Source organism: Dendrobates tinctorius, unplaced genomic scaffold (assembly GCF_039654945.1).
Source record: "Dendrobates tinctorius isolate UK_male_01 unplaced genomic scaffold, ASM3965494v1 ptg000020l, whole genome shotgun sequence".
In the NCBI taxonomy this organism is placed as follows: Eukaryota; Metazoa; Chordata; class Amphibia; order Anura; family Dendrobatidae; genus Dendrobates; species Dendrobates tinctorius.
The window spans coordinates 19,784,318-19,801,524 of NW_027361688.1; the positions used below are offsets into that span (position 1 = coordinate 19,784,318).

The 17,207-nt window shown below is 48.4% G+C and overlaps 1 protein-coding gene across 6 annotated transcripts in view; it reads left to right on the plus strand.

The window, feature by feature from the left end:
* The first annotated feature begins 1,861 nt into the window (after nt 1–1,861).
* The window catches only part of LOC141083516 (NAD-dependent protein deacetylase sirtuin-3-like), a 56,540-nt gene continuing 41,194 nt past the window's right edge, over nt 1,862–17,207 (plus strand). For 3 of the 6 annotated variants that reach the window (XM_073567828.1, XM_073567833.1, XM_073567830.1), the window contains exon 1: nt 1,868–2,004. The gene's annotated coding sequence lies outside the window, so the exon portion shown is untranslated. Of the gene's footprint in view, nt 2,005–2,341; nt 2,455–17,207 lie in introns of those variants that run through there. The other 3 variants (XM_073567829.1, XM_073567831.1, XM_073567832.1) reach the window with 2 other exon arrangements.

Below are 17,207 nucleotides of genomic sequence, written 5' to 3' on the forward strand. Positions count from 1 at the left end.
TTCTGTCCCAGTCTGCTGACTCATCGTGACTAGCGCTCCCCGCCCCTTTTATACTGGCTACTCCCTCAGCCCATCTGTCCATCTTAACAGTCCGTCCCTGAACTCTGTCCCCCGGGAGCAGTTTCCCCCGGAACCTAGGTGACGGTCCCCTTCTTCCCACACAAATAATGCCATGGATTTTTTTTTAATCCATATCTTACACAACCAGCACTTGCCATAAATTCCTGCAGCTCCTCTAATGTTGCTGTAGGCCTCTTCGCAGCCTCCCAGAGCAATGTTCTTCTTTTTTTTCCTTTCCTTCAATTTTTGAGTGATGTCCAGTTCTAAGTAATGTCACTATTGTGCCAAAGATAAGCTACTTCTTGATGGCGTCTTCTCAATGCTCCATGGTATAAATAATGCCAATGAAATTTTTTTATATCCATTGTCTACACATTTCTGACTCGTTTAGTCAGAAACGCATAGGAAATTTATAATATGTTGTAGGATGAAATTAAAGATGTCACTCATTCTTTAATCGCGCTGCAATAAAAGTCTATTTTTTTACCTGTATTTTTGTCTGCAGGAGTTTTTTTTTTCTATTGGACTACCCTGGGCAAAGAGAGATGGGGAAGGGTCAGGGTACATTATGATAGATGGATGCATGCTTTAAGGTCCTAGCAAAAGACTCCAAATATAAAAAAGAAGCAAAGAGGAAGAACTACAAGTCAAAGATGAGGAAAGAAAAGTGATGTGTTTTCTTCACCTGCATAGGCGTGTTAGGGACTGGAATAAAAATTGACATCCTACGGATATGAAACTTGCGCCGCAGGTCAGTTTCCGCTGTGTAAAAAAAGCACTTTCCTGGAACTATAGGATGCTGCATTTTTGACTTAGCGAAAATACCCCTAAAGGCTTATTTACATGATCCTTTTTCTGTCTGTTTACAAACAGACCTTATAATTATTAATGGCACAATTTACATAAAAAATTAGCGCAAAAATCACAGACTACGGCCGTTTCGCGTTTCTGCGCTTCAACGGGTCCTGGTCAAGACCCGTTGAAGCGCAGAAGCACAAAACAGCCGTAGTCTGTATTCAGCACATTACTCCCATGCCAATGATTTTTATCCTGCAATAAAGTTTTCTATATTGGAACGGTGAGTGCCATCCTCTATTTTTCTTTTACATGTATTCCATCTTACCGCTGACACACACAATAAGTTCTTAGGCCTCGTTCAGACGTCTTGATTTTTTGCACGTGAAAATAAACTGTTTTTCATCGGTCTGCAGGATCTGATTTTCATCAATTTTTGGTCCATTTTTTATCATCCAAGCTTCTCTTTCCCATTAAAGGCTAGGTGCACGTGGCGTCATTTTTAGGGCGATGCCGCGCAGAGCCTGCCTGAAAAAAGTGCTGCAATAGCGCCCCCTAAAATGATCATAGTACGTAGCAATGTCAAACCCACATTGCTGTGCACATCTTCCATCTTATGTCACTGCTCTGAGGTTTGTACATCATGCAGAGGTTATGTAGATGAATGGACTAGCTCAAATGACAGGTGTTATTCAAGTGGACGCAGCGTGCACCATTCCCCTCTGTTTTTTGGATGAGACTCGCCTATTATTAAACTCAATGGCTGATTAAAAATAAATGAAGCCATGCAGTCACCATTTTTACTGGCTCCATTGTACAGATTTCATAGGAAACTGTATTAGGTGTTTTATTATTTTCTTAATTGTGCATGTAAAAAAACGGACATATGGATGACATACAGACGCCGTACTGATGAAAAACGGCAATTTTTTAAATTCGCTTGTCTGAACTTGGACAAAAGGAGAAGATGATTTTTCATGCAGGTTTGCTTCCGCCCTAGAAGCAGCTGATCGCTGTGATTGTTATTGGCAATTGCAGGGCTGATAATTAGTAAAAGACAGAGGAAGTATAGGTCCTTTAGCAACCATTGGGTGGTGTGCTTGCTACTGGCACTGTGGTGTGGGTGGTGGAGTCTGAACGATTGGGTAGGTAAGTGCTGGGAGCTCAGCGGTTATTCTGAGCGTTTCATGCTCTATAAATAGCGCACAGAAGTGCGGCCTTTTCTATAAATAGCGCACAGGAGTGCGGCCTTTTCTATAAATAGCGCACAGAAGTGCAACCTTTTCTATAAATAGCGCACAGGAGTGCGGCCTTTTCTATAAATAGCGCACAGGAGTGCGGCCTTTTCCATAAATAGCGCACAGGAGTGCGGCCTTTTCCATAAATAGCGCACAGGAGTGCGGCCTTTTCCATAAATAGCGCACAGGAGTGCGGCCTTTTCCATAAATAGCGCACAGGAGTGCGGCCTTTTCCATAAATAGCGCACAGGAGTGCGGCCTTTTCCATAAATGGCACTACCTGTTCTAGAAATAATGCTTTGGACATTCTCTGCAGATTCCTGAACTTTCTGTCCAAACACACTGCATCTTGTGATTTTTGGTTTGTTTGTTTTTTTTTTGCAAGAGTTGTATTTTTAATTGCATTTTATTAAGTCCTATATATCTATACGGAGTGTGTAACTTGTTTGTGGTGGGTTTGTTTTTTTGCACTTGAATTAGACCTGCATGGAGTTGTCTATAAAATCTATATATATTGCTCTACAGAAAGGGTTTTTTTAAGGTGAGGACTACTTTGCTCTATGTGGGCAGCGTTCTGCTGTAGACTTGCTTTTTCTGGTACATGGTAAGCAGTGATGTGACAAATGTATCTGTGCCTGTTCATATGAGGGTATTTTATGTGGAATATGCTCCAAAATCCTGTTCAAATATTCTTTGAATGTGCATCCTATTGACTTCAAGGGGAAACAGTCTGTGATGGTCGAGTGTGTGTGGTTTTTTTTTTTTTTTTTTTTTTTGTTCTTTTTTCTGTAGAAAGGAGATTTATTTAAAAATAAAAAATGTGCAAAATGTATTTCTGCAATACTGAAGTCTACCAGGGGATGGCAATGTGGTACTTTCTGACTATGTTACGAAAATAAACTAGTCTTCAAGCCAATTAATGGGTTATGGACACTGGAGAGAAAATATTTATGGGCTGCAATTCTAGACATGGCCATTAATCAGAAGGGGTGCTGTTGTATAGTAAAGAATATATTCTTTACTATGCAACAGCGCCCCTATTGTGTAATGGCCATGTCTAGTATTGCAGCCCATAAAGTAGAAGGTGCTAGGGTACAATACCAAAAAACAAGGAATACTTTTTTTTTTTTTTTTCTGGGTGGGATTGATTCAGAAACCCCTTTGTATAATTAGATTAGGTTAATTCCTGTAAGTAGCTTATATCCACCAGGCAGTGGGTATCGCCCGGCCTATTCAGGAATCGGGTTTTGTTATGTCTGGACCAGTTATACTAAAGGCAGATAACTACATAGTAAATCCCATCTAATCTTCTCCCTGCATCTCTTTAAGGATGTATTTTGCATTCAATTAATCAAAGGATTACAAAATACCGCCACGTAGTGAACCCAATGTTCCAGGGATTGCCTGGTTTATTTTGGCACAACACTGAGCAGAGCATGTTGTCAGGGCACCGCCATAGCTCCAGACAAATGTTTGCACTGACCACACTGGAGCAATTTGAGTCAAATTTTTTTTTTTTTTTTTTTTTGTGGATTGGATGCATCGCTGTCTGATTAAAGCACGTGGGACGCGCTGACTGCCCACTCCTGCATTGCCCCAATGTCCCAGGATTGTTCCTTCCCATAGTTTCCTCATATCCTAGTGACCATTTTGGCCTCTTCACTTGCTGGGTAAAGGATCTGTCTGTTTATAATCTGAAGGTCAAATGGGTGGATCCCATGTCCTGCCCCAGTAAGGTCACATTCACTGCGATTAATTCATATGGGACCAGTTATTTTCCTTTTTCCTCTGTCATTCATAAAATATCTGATTTATGTGTAGAGTGGCACAAAACTCTGTTAACTATTTTTACACCCCAAACCCCCTCCCCAAGTATCATGCGTTCTAGGTGATTGGAGGGTTTTTTTTTTTTTTTTTTTTCATGGTACCGTTACACCTAGCGATCCCGTCCAGCGATATGACGCGGTCAGGATCGCTGGTGCATCGCTAAGTGGTCGCTAGTGAGCTGCCACACAGGCAGATCTCACCAGCGACATCGCTGGGGATGGGGGTCGCTACTTACCTGTCAGACGCGGCGATCCTGCGTCCTCCCGCCCGGCTCCACGCGTCGCTCGTCGGCGCCACAGGAAGCGCAGCAGGAATCGGCCGACGAGGAATGATCCTGGAGCTTCTTGCGCAATCAGCGATAACCAGCGGAGGAGCGGTCGGAGGTAAGTATCACATGCAGCGATATCGCTAGCAATATCGCTGTAACGTCACAATCGGTGACTTTACAGCGATATTGCTAGCGATATCAGTGTGTAACGGGGGCTTTACACTCCCCCCAAGGTCTTGATTTTTATTTTATTTTTTTTACTGATCTTCTTTGCATTCCGGTGGCGTCCTCTTAGGCTAAGTGCACACGTACCAAGTGCTCACGGAAATTACCGCGAGAATTCCGGAATTCCAGTCCGCGGGAAAATCTCATTTTAAATTCCCGCGATTTTCCCGCGGTAAAACTAGCATTTTGCAAGCGTATTTAGCTTGCAAAATGCTAGCGTTTTCCAAGCGATCTGTAGCATCGATTGGAGAACTGATTGACAGGTTGGTCACACTCGTCAAACATAGTGTTTGACAAGTGTGACCAACTTTATTCGGTCGTCCATGACAGCACCACCTGAGAGAGGGGATCCGCCCTTCTTAGGAACAGGAAAACCTACAGATACAAAAGGGCGGCACCTCTCCCACGCATCAGTTGGTTTCCTGTTCCTAACAAGGACAGAACTCCCTACAGATCGTCCGTCATGGATAACCGAATCCCAGGCCAGCGGACCGACTCAGGTAGCGGGGGGTTCTCCTACCTCGGTCTCGCTGGGGGCCCTGGATGCGCCACGGTGGGTCCGGGTAGGATTTCCACGGCAGTGGTAAGAGCAGGCGGAGACAGGGTCCGGCGGTCGCCCTCTCCACGGGACCGGTGAGGTAAGCGGGTCCCCCTGTGTCTCCTTCCCCCGGGGGTGCGGTCCGTTCGGGCGGGCGGGCGCCGCCGGCGGTGTCCCACATAGGGAGTGGCGGTTCCGAGCCGGCGGCGCAGTTCTAGCCCCTTGCCGCGCGGGGAAGTGACGCGGCGAGGGGGGCGGGGCCTAGCGCCCCGGTTGTGGTGAACCGGCGACTTCCGGTTGTGGTGAACGCGCGCCGATGCGCGCCCGCTGCCTGAGGGGGCCGGGCACCTGAAGGGGAGGGGGAGGATCGCGGGGAGCGGTCCAATGGGGGGCCCGAACCCCGGACAGAGTCCTGCTAATCCGGAGGGGGAGCCTTCTTAAGATAGAAGGCATCGCTGCTGAGGTGCTTCTGGAGGCCCAGCGATGGACACAACAGAAGCCCCCATGGACCCACAAGAGGTGCAGCCCGTGGCAAAGCGCCCCAGTGACCAACCTAAGAGGAAGGAGGGACGTTCAAGTGGACGGAGCCACAGCAGTTCCTCTAGGTCAAAGGATCCTCCCGCAGCCCCCCATGATCCGGTACCTGTCCTCATCTGCAAGGGTAAGAGATCTGTGAGAATGTACCCTGATGCAGTGTCCCCTTATGTGTTTGATTCTCAGGGGAAGAAGGCCACAGGGAAGCAGAAGCACAAGGAATGTGCCCTCTGTAGTTGCCCCTTACCAGATGGCCACCCCAAGAGATTGTGTCAGTCTTGCGTGAGACAGACGGTAGGGACGGAGATGAGGGGTAGAACGTGAGTGGAGTATCAGACTCTTACACTCTTTCCTATTTATACAGGTAGCGGAAGAAGCTCCAAGCTTCGCTACAGACCTGAGGCAATTAATCAGGACTGAAATAAAAGCCCTATCAAAAGAAGGTTCTTCTAAAAGAAGACGAGCTAGTGTTTCAGGCTCAGAGTCTTCAGTCGGCCCTAGGAAGGAAGATATCTCCTCAGAGTCCTCGGCCTCCTCTTCTTCCGAAGAGGATTCCAGCCGGTTCTGCTTTCCCTTGGACCAAATGGATAAATTAATTAAAACCATAAGGTCAACCATGGGGGTAGAAGAAAAAAAGACAGAACTGTCTGCTCAGGACATTATGTTCGGGGGTCTAGACCCCAGAAAACAAAAGACTTTTCCACTAAACGAAAAAGTCCAGAGCCTGATTGACAGGGAGTGGAAAAAAACGGAAAAAAGGGGTTCTATGCCGCCCGCTTTCAAACGTAGATACCCCTTTGAGGACCCAATAGTAAGTCGATGGGATAAGGCCCCCAAGCTGGATGCAGCGGTAGCTAAAGCCTCAAAAAAGTCATCTATACCCTTTGACGATATGGCCTCCCTTAAAGACCCCCTAGATAAAAAAGGCAGATTCCTTTTTAAAGGGCACATGGGAGATGTCAGCAGGCGCCCTAAGGCCAGCAATAGCAGCCACGTGCGCAGCCAGATCCATGATGGTCTGGCTGGATCAATTGGACTCTCAGCTAAAGGATGGAACCTCGCGAGCCTCCATCCGTAAGTCTCTACCAATTATCCAGAATGCTGCTGCCTTTCTGGCAGATGCCTCGGCGGACTCAGTAAGAATGGCGGCTAGGTCTGCAAGTTTGTCTAATTCGGCCCGAAGAGCCCTCTGGTTAAAATGCTGGCCGGGAGATATCCAAGCCAGGTCCCGTCTCTGTTCTATCCCCTGTGAGGGTGAATACTTGTTCGGCCCCGTCCTAGACGAACTGTTAGAGAAGGCCGGGGATGAGAAAAAGAAATTTCCGAGTCTGCCGAATACATCCTGGAGACGTCCTTTTTCTAGGAAAGGGTATTCCCGCAGGAGACAGGCCAGAGATCAGAACAGATGGGACAACAAAAAAACCAGAGGTACGGGCTTCATGTATGGAGGAGGGGGGCGCCAAGAAGGTCCATCACGGGATAATAAGAAGCCGCCCCAATGACTAGTGGCTCCGGTAGGAGGAAGATTATCTGCCTTCTACCCGGCCTGGGCCAGAATCTCGAATAGCAGCTGGATACTGGGGGTGATAGCTACAGGACTGCACCTAGAGTTCGCCTGCGTTCCCCTAGATCGGTTCAAGGTAACTCCACTCAAATCTTCCCCGCTAGAACAAGCTGCCCTGGAGACCGAGGTCCTCGAGCTACTGGACAAAAAAGTCCTGACGAGAGTTCCAGAGGAAGAGAGGGGGAAAGGCTTCTATTCCCCCCTGTTCTTGGTCCGTAAACCGGACAACTCATTTAGGGCTATATTTAACCTCAAAGCCCTCAATAAATTCCTGGTTGTACGTCCATTTAAAATGGAAACAATCAACACCGCAATAAAGATGCTGTTTCAAAACTGCTTCATGGTGGTCCTAGATCTGAAAGACGCTTACTATCATATACCCATAGGTCTAGCACACCAATCTTTCCTTAGACTGGCGGTTCAGTTGGATGGGTCAATCCAGCACTTCCAGTACGCGGCCCTACCCTTCGGGGTGGCGGTTGCGCCTCGAGTATTCACCAAAGTGATGGCAGAAGTGATGGCCCATCTGCGCGAGCTAAACATTCTAGTCGTCCCCTATTTAGATGACCTCCTTATAATAGGCAGTTCAGCCGAGCAGTGTTTAGAACAGTTACAGAAAACAACGGCGGCTCTAGAGCGGTTGGGATGGCTACTTAATATCAAAAAATCCCGTTTGCAGCCATTAAAAATTCAACAATTTCTAGGCCTAACCCTAGATTCAAAAAAGCAGGAATGCCGTCTGCCCCCAGAGAAGCTGCTGCACCTGCATGGCCGGGTCCTGAACGCCTCCAACAACCCCTCCATGTCCCTCAGGAAAGCCATGTCCCTGTTGGGTTCCCTCTCATCCTGCATTCCCGCAGTCCAGTGGGCCCAAGTTCATACGAGAGCTCTACAGGGCGAAGTTTTATGGTATCAGAGGATTCTTGGGGGTAACTTAGAAGGTCGACTGACCTTATCTAGAAACACAATAGAGTCCCTGGAATGGTGGCTAGAAAGAAATAACTTGTCTAGAGGGGTCCCTTGGGAGTATAACATTACCCGTGTGGTCACCACGGATGCAAGTCCTTCCGGTTGGGGGGCGCATATGGAAGAAATTCTGGTCCAGGGCCTATGGGAACGAGATCAGATACAAATGTCTTCTAATTTGAAAGAATTAACAGCGGTAGTACTCGCAGCTAAAGAGCTCCTTATGTATCTACAGGGCCATCACGTACGAGTTCTATCGGACAATCGAGTGGCCGTGGCCTATATCAACCACCAAGGCGGAACTCGATCCAGAACTCTAATGAAGGTGGCAGGACAGTTGTTCCAGCTAGCAGAGCGTCATTTTTTATCTCACGGCTCTTCACATAAGAGGGAAAGAACATCGTGGCAGATTTCCTAAGCCGCAATCTGTTAAAACAAGGAGAGTGGGCCTTAAACACCTCCATTTTCGTTCAGATTGTGCAGAGATGGGGTCAGCCAGAGGTGGATCTATTTGCCACCAAGGAGAACTCGAAAACGACAGTTTTGCTCCCTAAACCCCAGGGAGACCCCTCTGGCAGTAGATGCGCTTCTGATAAAATGGGACTTCAGGCTAGCCTACGCCTTTCCTCCCCTATCTCTACTTCCTCTAGTGTTGAGGAAGATCAGGAAAGACAGGGCAAGGGTCATAGTCATCGCCCCGTTCTGGCCCAGAAGAGCATGGTTTTCGAACCTCAGGATCATGTCGGTAGACGATCCTTGGGTTCTCCCGGACATCCCGTACCTTCTGTCCCAGGGCCCGGTCTTCCACCCTCAAGTGGCTGGCCTACATCTCACGGCGTGGAATTTGAGCGGTCACTGCTAGAAAGTAAAGGCTTCTCTCCAGACCTAATTGACACTCTACTAAAAAGTAGGAAAGTAGTGACAACTAAGATTTACGTCAGAATTTGGAAAAAGTTCCTCGAAAGCTCAAATGTAAATACTGGTGATTCCGTCCCCATAGGCCAGATCTTGGAATTTTTACAAAAAGGGCTGGACTTGGGTCTCTCCACCAGTACCCTTAAAGTACAGGTATCCGCCTTAGGGGCCCTCTTTAGCTGCAACATCGCGGCTAATTATTGGGTCAAAAGATTTATCAAAGCAGCGAGTAGATCCAGACCAATAGTAAAGAATAGACTCACGCCATGGGATTTGAACCTAGTCCTCACAGCTATGACAGAAGCGCCATTTGAACCCATCTTGTCGGCCTCTATTAGGAGCCTGTCCCTCAAAATAGCTTTCCTAATAGCCATAACGTCAGCCCGTAGGGTAAGCGACATTCAGGCATTGTCTAGGCGCCCACCTTTTCTTCAGGTAAAGGAGGATAGGGTAATACTTAGACCCGACCCAGCGTATTTACAAAAAGTAGCCTCCAGCTTTCATAGGTCGCAGGAAATAGTCCTTCCATCCTTCCTCCCTAAACCAACTAATGAGAAAGAGGAGAAGCTACACACTTTAGATGTTAGGAGATGCCTCTTGGAGTATCTAGCAGCTACCGATCCCTGGAAGAAAGACAATGCTCTCTGTCTCCTACCAAGGCCCTAGGAAAGGTCTTAGGGTGTCCAAAAGTACACTAGCCAGGTGGATTAGAGAAGCAATCTCGTTAGCTTATGCCTCAAAAGGTAGAGTAGCTCCGGAGAAATTGAAGGCGCATTCCACCAGAGCCGTGGCAACCTCGTGGGCCGAGAGGTCGGAAGTCTCCATCGACCAGATTTGTAAGGCGGCCACTTGGTCCTCTCCGAGCACTTTTTATAGTCATTATAGACTAGACTTGGGTGCCTCTGCAGACCTCTCCTTCGGTATCAGGGTTCTGCAGGATGTAGTCCCCCCCCCCCCCCCCCTAAAGTAGTGATTACTCTCTGTAATTCTCTCAGGTGGTGCTGTCATGGACGACCGAATAAAGTCTTAGTTACTCACCGGTTAACGGTATTTTTCGGAGTCCATGACAGCACCCATAGATTCCCTTCCCTTAATTTGGGTGTGCACGTCTTCCCTTTGTACATATCCACGGGTGATAAAGATTTAAGTGTTGATATTGTTGTACATATAATTATGCATTAACCTTGGAGGTCCTCCTTTTTATACTCTGTAATCCAACTGATGCGTGGGAGAGGTGCCGCCCTTTTGTATCTGTAGGTTTTCCTGTTCCTAAGAAGGGCGGATCCCCTCTCTCAGGTGGTGCTGTCATGGACTCCGAAAAATACCGTTAACCGGTGAGTAACTAAGACTTTTTACTACTGAGGCCGCCTATGCGGCATCAATAGTAAAAGATAGAATGTGTGTAAAAAAAAAAAAAAAAAAAAAAAAAAAAAAAAAAGTTATTCTTACCTTCCGACGTCCCGCGCATCCGTTCCCAGTAATGCTTTGCGAAAATGCCCGCGATGACGTCCGTTCTCGCGGGATCGCGACGTCTCGCGGTCATTCGCGATGACGTCGCGCGAATGACCGTGAGACTTCACGATCCCGCGAGATCGGACGCCATCGCGAGCATTTTCGCAAAGCATTACTGGGACCGGAGTGTGGAGAGAAGCGAGAATGCTGCGCGGGACGTCGGAGGGTGAGAATAACAATATTTTTTATTTTATAATTCTATTTTTTACAGGGATATGGTACCCAAAGCCCGGAGGACAGTCTCCTCTCCTCCGGACCGTGGGTACCATCCGCAAATGTTCTGCTTACTTTCCGCATGTTGTGCACAGCCACATGCGGGAAGGAAGCGGAACAATGCATTCCTATGGGTGCGGGATCGCCGCGATTCCGCAAATTAATGAGCATGCTGCGTTTACCGCGAAGCGATTCCGCCGCGGTAAAAACCACAGCATTGCGGAATCCCATAGGAATGCATGGGATGCTTATTTTTTGCGGTAAAATCGCACGGTTAAAACCGCCGCGGAAACGTGAAAAAAACGCCACGTGTGAACTCAGCCTTACAGTTTTCCAAAACAGGACTCTAAGACTATGTTCACAAGTTGCTTTTTTTAATGTAAGCTGAGATTTCAGAAATCTTGTATACATAGTACCGTAAAGAAGCCCTTTTTTTTTTTTTTTTTTTTTTTTTTTTTTTTTTCCTGATTTGAAAACTTCTGCGATTTTTTTTTGCAACTGCATCAAGTCACTTTTCAGCTTCTCCTCCCCCCCCCCCCCCCCCCCCCCATAGAAAATAAAATGAGTAAGTGCAAAAGCACAGAAGGGAACTTGGATATCAGGATTTGCTGTATTTTTGGTGCAAAAACCCTAAGGAAGTTGCATCATGGTTTTGTTTGTTTTTTTGGGGGGGGTGGGGGGGTCACTGAACTTTATCAGCATACACAAGAAGCAATAAAACCACCCCCAATCCTGCTTTTTCTAAGTAGCTTCTTTACTGCCAAGAGCAGGCTTTTGTCTGCAGGAAAGAAAAACACAGCAAAAACGTAACGTGTGATCATAGATTAATATTCAGAGCGGTACATGAACAGCAGATGTAGCTAACAGCGGTCATAAGTCAGTACTGACCCATTTAAAGGTCGTGCCACATAACTTGGGATAACAAGCCAAACCAGAAGCTCCATTTGCTTATAAGCCTAGTACTGGGCATGTCTGTGACTGGCGATGTCCTGCTCCACCACCAGCGGTGGTGGTATGTATTACTGATGTGGCACCAGGTGACTGCTTTACTGAATGCTAGGAGATGCTAGAGTGGAGAGGATGACCTCCTAGATGGTCCCCACTATTCGGGACCCCCTAGGAACCAGAACATAGGGCTACAAACAGCAGCTCTGGTGGACCCAGTCTGTCCCTCTATTACATGGCTGGCCATTCACAGCTGATTGCCAGATAGATACGCAGTGATGTGTGATGATTACCCCTTTTAAAGTAAAATCTGTCTTGAGAACCAAGATGTATAGTCCACCTTGACCTCTGACAAGACCATTGCTGATAAAACCTGGCTGGGTCGCCCCGGGGAGGGCTGTAAACTTGTCCCACTCTTTATTACTTGTTTTAGTTGCTGCATTGTGATCCCTTTTAATGAGTAGAAGGTTATGTAATGTGTGAGACTCGCCTCTCCTTCCCGTAAGGGGTCATCATGGCAAGTGTATGTTGCTCTTGTTTAGATGGAGCAGGGCGCAAAAAAAAAAAGGACAGAATTTATACTCATTTTTGTATTTCTGTATGTGATTGAAGCAGGGGCATAAACAGGTTTGGACTGGCCCGTAGAATATCAGAGCAATCCCCCGGTGGGCCCCTGTGCAGATCTTGGCCCCCAACCCCACTCTATGGGCAGTACTAGGCATAATTCACTTGATTCACTCTGTACAGAAAAAAGCAGCATCTCCTCATTCATTAAGCAAACTAACCAGTTCCTTACTATATAAAGATATAGGTACATTTGCAAATGGGGGTAGTGTAATATTTGTATGCAGGTGTCCACACAGGGGCCCGAGGGGTGATGAGGCCATGACCACCTCCAAACCAGGTGGAATTGTGCATTCTGACAAGCGCAAGAGCTGTAAAGGGCCCATATATTCTTACGCAGGTGTCCCCACCTCTGACTCTCTGCCTGTGGACAGAAAGATGTGTGATGTGTCCAGAATGTGTATTTGGGTGCCAGGGCTCAGTCTTCAGGCGGAGCATCCCTCACCTAAAATCTTCCTTAGGCTGTGTGCACACGCTGCGGATTCCACTGAGTTTCCGCAGCGGTTTTGGCCGCTGCGGACACGCAGCAGTTTTAGCTGCGGTGTACAGTACCATTCATTTGAATGGAAAAACAAAAAACGCTGTGCCGACGCTGCGGAAAAAACCGCGCGGATTTGCTGCGGTTTTGAATCCGCAGAAAGAATTGACATGCAATTCTTTCTGCGGAAACCGCTGCGGGTTCCTATCTCCACCATTGTGGAGATAGTGAATCCGCAGGACCAAACCGCAGATAATCCGCAGGTCTTTGGACCTGCGGATTATCTGCGGTTTTTGCAAAATCCGTGCGGATTAATCCGCAGCGGAATCCGCAGCGTGTGCACACAGCCTAAATGCTTAAAGGGTTGCACATGATCCCAAGAGTGGGGCTCTGCCAGAATTTACAGAGCGCGGTGCTTGGCCTTCTACAGGAGCTTCATGTACAACAAATGAAGTACAGGTCAAATATGAGCCCCTGTTCTGTGTGATCATCAGTAAATTCTTCCGTATCCGGGGGTTGGGGGCAGAGTTGCCACTAGGAATTTCGGGGCCCCATATTGGCAAAATTTTTCCTCTTCGCCACGACAGCACCCACTGAGAGAGGGGATCCGCCCCCGGAACAGGAAACCTACAGAGAAAGAAATGGGGCGGTCCCCCTCGCTCCCTCAGTTTGGTTTCCTGTTCCTGGAAAGGAACCCGCAGAAGAGGATACCTGGTCTTGTAGCCGCCTGTGTGCATAATGTTAGCAGCAGGGGCCCCAGGACTGGAAGCAGCGTCGGGCGGAGAGGCAGAGTGGTAATGCAGGTGAGGCCAGAGGTAAGAAAGGTGCCAACGCTCACTGAGGGGACGGGGCGTATACCCCCCCCCCCCCCCAGGAAGGGGCGGGCGCATTACAGAGGCCATGAGAGCATATCCGGGATGGTGGCCGTGCGCCCCCCCGGGAGAAAGCAGAAGAGCCTGAGCTCCCCCCCCCCCCCCCCCCCCCCAGGAAGGGGTGAGCGCATTACAGATGCCATGAGGGCATATCCAGGATGGTGGCCGTGCGCCCCCCCCCGGGAGAAAGCAGAAGAGCCTGAGCGTTGTGCCAGGCAGCGCTACTGGGGATCATACCTGCGGCAAGGGGTGCGGCCGGGTGCGTGGGTGTCACTGTCCGGCGGCCGCTGCATCAGACTTCCAGCGGCGCTCCCAGGCAGAGGCGACCCGGAAGTGGTATGACAACTTCCGGGGTCAACACAGGAGGCGGTGATCGCGGGGAAATGCCCGCGCATGCGCAGATGGGGCAGAAAGAAAAAAAAAAAATGGTGGAGCATCAATAAGAGCCTATAAAAAGAAGCCACGAGCACAGCGCCAATGCGCAGTCATGTCATCCATAGATGACCCAGCTTCGCTTCCGTTAAATCAGCCAGTGGAATCCCCACAAGGCAGCAGACAAAGCGGTACTACAAGGAGAAGTAGTAGCACCAGAAGAAGTGGCAGCTCCAGGAAGGAATCTAGCGGACCTTCCAGACAAGACGAGCCCTTAGAGAAAAAACCGTCCCATGCCTCGCCTAGGCCTGAGTCGCGAACCCCGCAGCCGGTAGTTTACTGACGAAACTCATGGGTGAGTGTTTTTAGTCAGAATAAATAACTGATGTTCGTTTTTTCTGGTCCACACCCCCCTTTTTTTAGGCCAAAAGAACGGAGAAGGTGAAAAATAGAGAGTGTGCCTTATGTTCTCAGCCCCTCCCAGACGGCCACCCTAAGAAATTATGTCAGTCGTGTATTGAGGAGGCCTTACAGGACGAATCCTCGCGGAAGAAAGAGGATATCCGAGCGATAATTAGAGAAGAGCTATGGGCCTTAGGCAGCTCCAGTAGTCTGGGAGGTCACTCCTCCCAGACAGAGAAATAGGTTCACCGAGAGGGGGAGCTTCGCCGGCGTCAAACTCACCGTCAGAAACCAGGGATCTAGACTCTGATAGATCCCAGGAATACCCTTCCTCAGAGGATGAGGAGCAGACGTGCTTCCCTACAGATAGCGTCAGTAACTTGGTTAAGTCTGTCCGGAATACCATGGGGCTACCAGAGAGTAGGGACCCCAAGACTCCGCAAGACATAATGTTTGCAGGCATTTCCCGTAGAAAGGTCCGAGCATTCCCAGTGGTCCCAGCTATAAAAGAGCTAGTAAAAAGGGAGTGGGAGAAACGGGGGCAGAGAACCTTCCTCCCCTTAACGTCAAAGCGTAAATACCCTTTTGACGACGAGGAATTGATGGCTTGGTCGAGAGCCCCCAAGGTGGATGCGGCAGTGGCCTCTACCTCTCGTAGATCCTCCCTGCCGGTAGAGGATTCAGGAACTTTGGCTGACTCATTGGATCGTAAGACCGATACACTCCTTAAACGATCCTGGGAAGCATGTACGGCAGCTTTTAAGCCCGCAATAGCAGCCACGTGTACGGCAAGGTCAATGTTGGTGTGGCTGAATGACCTAGAGGACAATATTAAAAATGGAGTGGCCAGGAATAAACTCCTGTCCTCTATGCCCCTCATTAAAGGAGCAGCTGCCTTCCTCAGCGGACTGTCTCCGTTTATCCGCTAGAGCAGCAGGACTAACCAATGCAGGCCGGCGGGCCTTATGGTTGAAGGGGTGGAAAGGAGACACGCAAACAAAAACTAAACTGTGTGCTATACCCTGCCAGGGTAAGTACCTATTTGGCACGGAACTGGACGAGATCTTAACAAAAGTGGGGGAGAGAAAGAAAGGTTTTCCTAACCCGTATATTCCCTTTAATAGGAGGGCCTACAGAAAACCGCCGTTTGGCAAAAAGACTTTAAACCCCAGGATCGCTGGGGAAATAAGGACCCCAAACAAAGGGGCAATCTATTCGGGAAACGTCCCTTCAGAGGAGACAGGTTCCGCTAATACCAGTACACCGGTAGGTGGCAGACTACTGAAATTCAGCCACCAATGGGGGAAGGTAACATCCAACCCATGGGCTATTGATATCGTCTCATCGGGCCTAAAACTAGAATTCGTTCGGCATCCACCGAACCTCTTCCTATTGACTTCCATGAAATCCCAGATACAGCAGGAAGCACTAGAGATGGAGATTGCAGTACTACTAACTAAACAGGTCCTGATAGAGGTCCCAAGGGACGAAAGAGGAATGGGCTTTTATTCTCTATTTTTAATCCCAAAACCAGATGGCTCTTTCAGGACTATAATAAATTTAAAGAAGCTTAATACCTTCTTGAGGCTGAGGCCATTTAAGATGGAGTCAATAAATTCTGCAATAAAACTTTTGTTTCCCAGGTGTTATATGGCAGTCTTGGACCTAAAGGATGCCTATTACCATCTCCCCATATTCCGAGAGCACCAGAAGTTCCTGCGGGTAGCGGTCTGGTTCAAGGGTCGGATTCAGCATTTCTAGTTTGCGGCAATGCCATTCGGGCTATCCATGGCTCCTCGGGTATTTACCAAATTGATGCTGGAGGTGATGTCGTATGTAAGACTGAATGACACCCTAGTGATCCCTTACTTGGACGACCTGCTCGTAGTGGGGAATTCTGTTTCTCAGTGCGAAACAAGAATGGCTAAGATTATCTCATCCTTACAAACACTAGGCTGGCTAATCAACTGGGAGAAGTCCAGGCTAGAACCAGTGACCTGTCAGAGGTTCCTAGGCCTGCAAGTAGATTCCGTAAGTCAGAAATGCTTTCTACCAGACGCTAAAGCGGTGGCCATAATCAATAAGATACAAAATACTATAGGAAGACCCGTAATATCATTGAGACAGGGTATGTCCTGCTGGGGTCCCTGATATTGTGCATCCCAGCAGTGCAATGGGCTCAGTTCCACTCCAGAAAGCTACAGTGGGATATTCTGCAGGAAACAGACTGCAGGGACGGTTGGAAGGGAGGATGTCCCTATCGCCGGAAGTGGTTAATTCCCTGAAGTGGTGGTTGAATCCTACCAATTTGTCAAAGGGAGTGCAATGGTGGGTAACTCCCTCCAAGGTGCTCACCACGGATGCTAGCCCCTTAGGTTGGGGGGCCCACCTGGAGGAGCACATGATGCAAGGCCGGTGGCGTAAACATGAAATAGAAATCACCTCTAATGTAAAGGAGCTAAAAGCAATTTACTATGCGATGTCTCAATTTCTCCCGCAGTTAAGAGGAACCCACGTGAGGGTCCAGACAGACAATACCACCGCAGTGGCCTATATAAACCGACAAGGAGGTACGCGATCGGGACCGTTGATGTCCATCGCGGAAAAGATCCTAGATGTAGCCGAGGTACATCTTCACTCCTTGTCGGTGCTCCACATAAGAGGAGTGGACAACTCTCAAGCAGACTATCTCAGTCGCCAGGTCCTATATCAGGGCGAGTGGGTCCTCAGCAGGCACGTCTTCGAGACGATAGCGACAGAATGGGGCAGACCAGAGATAGACCTGTTCGCGACCAGAGCCAACAGACGCGTAAGAAGGTTTGCTTCGCTCTACAGGTCAGACAACCCAGACATTCTAGA